We start from the raw sequence: 7,922 nt of genomic DNA on the forward strand, positions 1-7,922 counted from the left end.
TAACCTATCCCTCCTCCAAAAAGAGAAATCTCAAGAAAAATAAAGTTAAAAAAGTATGCTTCAATCTATATTCAGACATCATCTGCTCAGTCTTCATATTTCTCTTGGGTCACAGCATTGCATTGAAAAAGGTAAGTCATTCACAGTTGATCCTAACACGAACATTGCTGTTACTTTGTATATGGTAGTACATTTCCTATTGCATCTTCTCATGTAAGTTTTTTACTGAGAGCATCCTGTTCATCATTTCTTTAACAGAATAGCATTTCATCTTTTGAAAACATTTTATTTAAGGCAGTGGGGTTAAGTGACTTGACCAAGGTCACACAGCTAGGTAATTATTAAAATGCCTGAGTCTGGATTTGAACTCAGGTCCTCCTGACTCTAGGGCTGGTGCTCTACCCACTATGCTACCTAGCCACTCCATAGCATTTCATCTTAACCACATATCACAAGTTTTTCATCCCAACTGATAGGCAGCCCCTCAATCTCCAATTCCTTGTGACCAGAAAAAGGTGCTATCTACAGATAGATTTTTTTCTTTCCTGTTGTTCAACTCTTCTGGACTATAGACCTGTAGTTGGCACTGCCATGTCAAAAGGGTAGACATGATTTTATAGTCCTATGGGCATAGTTCCAGACTGTTCTACAGAATCCACATGTAACTTTTTTTTAGGTTTTCGCAAGACAAATGGATTGGTTAAGTGGCTTGCCCAAGGCCACACAGCTAGGTAATTGTTAAGTGTCTGAGGTCACATTTGAACTCAGGTACTCCTGACTCCAGGGTTGGTGATCTATAGACTGCACCACTTAGCCATCCTCACATGTAACTTTCAAAGCTGCACTGCTTGTTTATGATTCTTTCTAGCTTTCTGGTTTCTTCTGGGTCTTAAAAATGTTTGACCTACTTTCTTTTCCATGAACTTCTCATCCATAGATCTGAAAGATATTTTCTTCCTTTATTTTTTTAATGTCCCCTTTTATGTCTTAAGTCATATATTTATTGAGAATACATCTTAGTATATGGTATGAGATGTTGATCTCTGCCTAATTTCTGCCAACCTGCTTTCCAGTTTTTCCAGCAATTTTTGTTGAATTTTTAACCCAGTAGTTTGGGTCTTTGGGTTAATTGAACACTATATTTCCATGTTCCTATGGGTAGTTCAGTGCTCCATTGAATAGAACTTGAGGCCTGGAGTCAGGAAGAACTGAGCTCAAATTCTACCTCAGACATTTACTAGCTATGTGACTCTGGGGAAGTGACTTAATCCTCTTTGTCTCAGTTTCCTTATCTGTAAAATGAACTGGAGAAGGAAATGGCAAACCACCCCAGTGATTTTTCCCAAGAAAACCCCAAATGGGGACATAAAATCGGACATGACTGAACAACAATATCAGTGTTACATATTTCTTTGATTCTGAATGCTATATACCAAAATTGTTCCGCTGTTTAACTTCTTAACTTTTAAACTAATACCAAATAGTTTTGATGATTGATACTTTGTAGTATAGTTTGATATCTAGAACTGCTAGATTTTCTACTTTCTCACTTTTTTGAATGGATATCTTTCACTTTAAACAAAATCACAGATATTTGTTATAGAATTATAGAGAAAGATACTGAGACCTAGAAAAGGAAAAAGTTTGACTTAAGGGAGGGTCTGAACCAGGATCCCTCTGACTTCAGCTTCAGTATTCCTATGATACTTCTTATGAGACTCTCATTATTTCACTAGAGATTTTTGATCTTTTATTCTACTGGGTGGGGTTTTATTACTATTTTTCTAGCCAATAAAATAATGTTCTTGGTAGTTTGGTAGTTTGGGTAGTTCTCAATAAGTAAATTAATTTAGAGAGTATTGTTATTTATTTTACATTGTAGAGGCTCAACTTTCCCATGAATAATTGTTTCTCCAATTAGATCTCTTGTTTCTGTAAGAATGTTTAAAATTTGTATACATATAGCCACTGAGTGTGTTTTGATAAACTCTCCAATATTTTACATATTCCATATTTTGTATGGAATTTTGATCTCTTCCTGTTAGGTTTTATGTTAATATAGGGAAATCATTTAGATGCATTTATTTTATATCCTATAACTTTGCTAAAGGCATTAATTATTTCAATTAATTTTATTGGCTTTTTTGAATTCTCTATTTAGACCCTCATATCATCTGCAAGTAGTAATAATTTTGTTCCTTCTACCTATGCTCTGTTTCTCAGTTTCTTCTTGTATTCCTACAAGTAGCATTTATAGAATATTACATAATAGAGGTGATAATGGATTTTAATATTAATGGAAAGATATTTATTCTTTATAATGCTAATTAATGTTTTTAAAGAGATACAACTTATTACATTTTAAGGAACAATCAAATTTATTCCTATGCTCTTTTAATGTTTTTAATGGAAACATTGGATTTTTTTCTAAAGCTTTTTCAACATCCATTGATATAATCACATGTTTTTTAAAAATCATTTTTAATCTAAGCAATTTACTATGTTTATAATTTTTCTTATATTAAATTAGGTTTATACTTCTGGTATTCAAAATAACAATTTAAAAAAGATGTTATTATATTCTATTATTTTTGGAACATCTTATCTTTCATTTAAAATTTTTGCATTGATGTTAATCAGGAATATTAATTATGTGGGTTGTTTTTTGACTTAGAAAATCATATACTAACATTTTCTGTATTTTATTGTTAACTATTTCCTAATTGCATTTTTATCTGGTATGGGCCATACTTGGGAGTGTTAAGGGCCATAATCATGTCTGACATCTCTTCTTCCTTCCAACCACTCATTTTTTTAAAGCTGTTAACCAAAACCCAGCAAAGTAAAATAACTTGTTTAAAGTCAAGAATTGGCAGAATTATGTATTTTGACCCTGGGGCCAGAGTTCATGTTATTATATAACAAATTTTGGGATTCTCAGTCCCCCAGTGGAAAAATCAAAGACTTAAAAAAAGTTTCTACATTTGAAGAGCAGAGAGGAAGAGAGGAGAAGAATGATGAAGCCGGGGAAAGCCTATTTCGACTGCATGGATCTTAGAGAAGTCTTCATGAAAAATGGGGCTAAGAAGAAAGGAAGGACTTTGGATAGAAAATGTCCTTTAGTGCCATTGTAAAGAAAAGAGTGCTATACTGGAAAAGATGATGGGCTAAGGGAATATGATATAGTCAAAAGGGTAGTAGATTAAGAATTAGGAGACAGATGTTTCCATAGATCCACATTTAGCTCTGTGATAGCCATAGCTAAAATGAACATAATGTTACTTATCTTAACTGCTATACACCTTAGGGTGATGAGCATGAACATAAAAAGAACTAGCAAGTATTTAACTGCATATTAAGTGCTTATCTTTGTTCTCAGTCCTTTGTACTATGAAAGAATTTCAAGATGACTGATCTTCTCCATGGAAGTTTATAGTTAAGTTGGGAAAACAGGACATGGGAAACAATCAGTAGTAGAGTATACCTAGATACTTGCCATTATATTTTGTCATAGGCAGGATATGAGAAATACTGTAAAATGATACAATATATTAAAACATTTATGACTCAATTGGTATAATTACTATATTATTTCTAGCAATTCAGATTTCAGTCCTTTTATAACCTAATGAATGATCCCCATGAGATGCCATGATCTACTCAAATTCATCACCTGCCATTGAACCCTCCAATGATAGGTTTTTCTGTAATTTTAGCTCAGCTGATATTTGAAATACTGACATACTCAAAGCCCATCTCCTTTGTTCCAGCCTGTCAAGTTCTACCTACCAAAGCCTGAATTTTCTTGGCACAGTCATAGACAACTTTAAGGACATTTCTGTGAAACAATGGAGTATTGGAGTAACTTTATAGTGATATGGCAATGTTAATACTAATTTATATTTTTAATTAAAATTTTTTCAGTCAATTAAAATTCACCATTTCTCCCTCTTGCCTATTTCCTCCCCATTCATTGAGAAAGAAAAACAAAACCATGTCAATATGTCTGAATATGTAATCTGAATTCTTCACCTCTCAAGATATCAGTAATATGTTTCATTCATTATGAGTCCTCTGAAATAATTGTAAGTCTCTGCATTGATCAGAGTTCCTAAATCTTTTAAATTGTTGCTGTTGCTAAATTGCTCTGCTCATTTCACTTTGTAAGTCTTTTCAGATATTTCTGAAACCATCCTCTTCATTATTTCTTATAGCATAATATTCTATCACATTCACATACATATCTTATTCAGGCACTACAAGGGATGAGTTAGTAGAGATATTGCCAAGTCATAGAGTATGCACATTTTAGTAACTCTAGGGGCATGGTTACAAATTGCTTTCCAGAATGGCTAGAATGGTTAGATCAGTTCATGGTTTCCACAAAAAGGGCATGAATATAACTATTTTTCCATAGTACTTCCAGCCTTGCATTTTCTTTTATGCCAGCCTTGCTTATCTGATTAGTGTAAGGTAAAACCTCAAAGTTGTTTAAATTTACATTTCTCTTAATTATTATTATAATTATTTGATAAATTTTTCATATTTTGTATTTCTTCCCCCGAAATGACTGTTTATATTCTTTTCTCTTTTTAAAAAATTATTTATTATCCCTAACACATCCACTGAGAAGGCAAACAATTTAATATTAATTATACATGTTTCTGGATTAGCGACATTTCAACAAAAGCAAGAAAAGTAAAGAAAAGTAATTTCAATTTGTACTCAGTTTATCAGTTCTCTCTTTGGAGGTAGAAAATGTCTTTTCATCAGAGGTTTTTTGGAATTGTCTTGGATCATTGTATTAATCAAGAGTAGCCAAGTCTTTCTCAGTTGATCATCATTACAACATAGCTGTTATTGTACACAATGATGTCTTGGTTCTTCTCACTTTGTATCAATTCGTATAGGTCTTGTCATGCTTTTCTGAATCCACTCCCTTTGTCATTTCTTATAGTAATATGCCAAAACTTGTACAGCCATTCCCCAATTGAAGAGTAATCACTTAATTTCCACTTCTTTGCCACCACAAAATATTACCATAAATATTTTTGGTATATTTGGTCCTTTTCTTTTTTCTTTGATCTCTTTGGGATACAGATATAGTGCTGATAATTGCTGGGTTAACAGCCACAGTTTCATAAGCCTTTGGCTATTGTTCACAATTGCTTTCCAGAATGACTAGATCAGTTTACTACTTGGCCAGCAGTTCATTAGTGTTTATATTTTCCCCTTATCCCCTCCAGCATTTGTAATTTCTGATGGATGTGAAGATGGTACCTCAGAGTTGTTTTTATTTACATTTCTCTAAACAGTGATGATTTAGAGCATTTTTTTCCTTATGATTATAGGTAGTTTTGATTTTTCTTTGAAAAAACAGCCTATTCACATCCGTTAATCATTTATCAATTGAGGAATGGTTCATTTTATAAATTTGACTTAGTTCTATACTCAATATATATATTTGATAAATTTGAAAATTTTTTATATTTTTGTTTATGGTCTGTTTTAGCAAAATGTAGTTTCCTTGCTTATCTCTTTTAATTGTCTATTTTTGGTTTTGCTTTGTCTGAGCTCATGATTATTACCTCTATCTCTTTACTTCAACTTAAGCACATTAGATTCTTTTCCAGTCCTTTATTTTAACTCTGTATGTGACTTTCTATTTCAAATGGGTCTTTTATAAAAACATATTATTGGATTATATTCTAATCTATTTCATTCTTTAATCTGTTTCTGTTTTATGGGTAAGCTCATCCTTTACACATTCACAATTATGATTACTGGTCTTCATTAGAAATATTTGAAAATCCTCTCATTAAATTTTTATTTCCCTCCTTGAAAAATTATACTCAGTTTTGCTGAGTAAGTTATGCTAGGTGATAATCCTAGCTCCTTTGCCCTTCTTTAATATGGAAAATACTAAATCTTGTGTGATCCTAATTATGGTTCCATAACATTTGAATTGTTTCTTTCTGACTGTTTGCAATATTTTCTTCTTGACTTGGGAGCTTTGGAATTTGGCTATAATATTCCTGGGAGTTTAATTTTGGGATCTCTTTTAGGATTTAGGTTCCTTATATATTTATTTTACCCTCTGGTTCTAAAGAATCAGGGCAGTTTTTCTTCATAATTTCTTGAATATGATATAAATAGGCTATTTTAATTTTTTTAGTTTTTTTTTTTTTGCAAAGCAATGGGATTAAGTGACTTGCCTAAAGTCACACAGCTAGTATCAAGTGTCTGAGTCCAGTTTGAACTCAAGTTCTCCTGATTCCAGGGCTAGTGCTCTATCTATATTGTATTACCTAGTTGCACAAATAGGCTCTTTTTAAAAATCATGACTTTCAGGCAATCAAATAATTCTTAAATGATCTCTCTTTGTTCTATTTTTAGGTCACTTTCTCTGAGGAGATATTTCTTCTATTTTTTTCATTCTTTTAACTTTGTTTTCTTGTTTTTGATGTCTCATGGAGTCCATAGCTTCTACCTGCCTAATTCAAATTTTTAAGGAGTTATTTTCTTCAGTGTGCTTTTGTACCTCCCCCCCCCCCCAATTTGGTGAATTCTACTTTTTAAGGAGTTCTTCTCTTCAGTGAATTTCTGTACCTTCTCTTCAAATTTAACTCATTCTACTTTTAAAGGAGTTTTTTTCTTCATTGAATTTTTATGCCTATTTTTACCATTAGGCCAATTCCATTTTAAGATGCTATTTTCTTCAGGTTATTTTGTGCCTTTTTTTTTTTACCAAGCTACTAACTCTCTTTTCATAATTTTATCATATCACTCATTTCCCCCCCTCCCTGTTTTCCTTCCACGGCTATTATCTATATAATATATATATATATATATATATATATATATATATATATATATATATATATATATATTTAGGATTTTGCAAGGCAAATGGGATTAAGTGGCTTGCCCAAGGCCACACAGCTAGGTAATTATTAAGTGTGTGAGGCCAGATTTGAACTCAGGTACTCCTAACTCCAGGTCCGGTGCTCTATCCACTAATCCACCTAGCCACCCCCTGTTTTTTTTTTTTTTTTTTTTAGGCACCACTATTATCTCTTAACTTGCAGGAATTCTTGTTGTCTTGGGTAGAATTAGCATTTTTCTTTATTTTTTAAAATAGCTGTTTAAACTGCATATGGGCAATAGTGTGACTGATCATTGCCAGCTGTAACCCAGCTGTGCCAGAAAGGGACATATGATAATCTCCTTCTGACCTGTTGGCTGACCCTCTATTGTTTCTGGCCTGAAAGTTGCTGAAATCCTGCTTCTGCTGCAGCCACCTCAGATCTCTGCCTTGGTGCTTCAGACTTCTACCTACCTCTTTTTTTTTTTAGGTTTTTGCAAGGCAAATGGGATTAAATGGCTTGCCCCAAGGCCACACAGCTAGGTAATTATTAAGTGTCTGAGGTCGGATTTGAACTCAGGTACTCCTGACTCCAGGGCTGGTGCTCTATTCACTGTGCCATCTAGCCACCCCTTCTACCTACTTTTTAAGTTTTCTTAAGCCAGAAAAAATGTCTCACTCCAACTTTTTGTTGGTTCTGCTACTCCAAAGTTTGAGATAAGGAATTAATTTTAAATAGTTCCCTATCTTAAAAATGAGACCTAGAAAATCTTGCTACAAAGATCCCTCCCTCCATTTCAAAATGATTGATTTTCACCATTTGTTAGAGACTCTATTTCTTGTGTCTTCAAAAATTCTCCTCCATCCATAGATCTGACAGTTAATTTCCCCCTTCTTGCTTCTCTAATTTTCTTTTGATATTATCTGAGTCATAGACCCTTTTTTGAGTTTATCTTGGTATATGTTGTGAGATGTTGGTCTATACCTAGTTTCTGCCAGAAAATTGTACTTTCCAGTTTCCCTAGTAATTTTTGTTGAATAGTGAGTTCTTATTCCA

Source organism: Macrotis lagotis, chromosome 1, assembly GCF_037893015.1.
Source record: "Macrotis lagotis isolate mMagLag1 chromosome 1, bilby.v1.9.chrom.fasta, whole genome shotgun sequence".
NCBI lineage: Eukaryota > Metazoa > Chordata > Mammalia > Peramelemorphia > Peramelidae > Macrotis > Macrotis lagotis.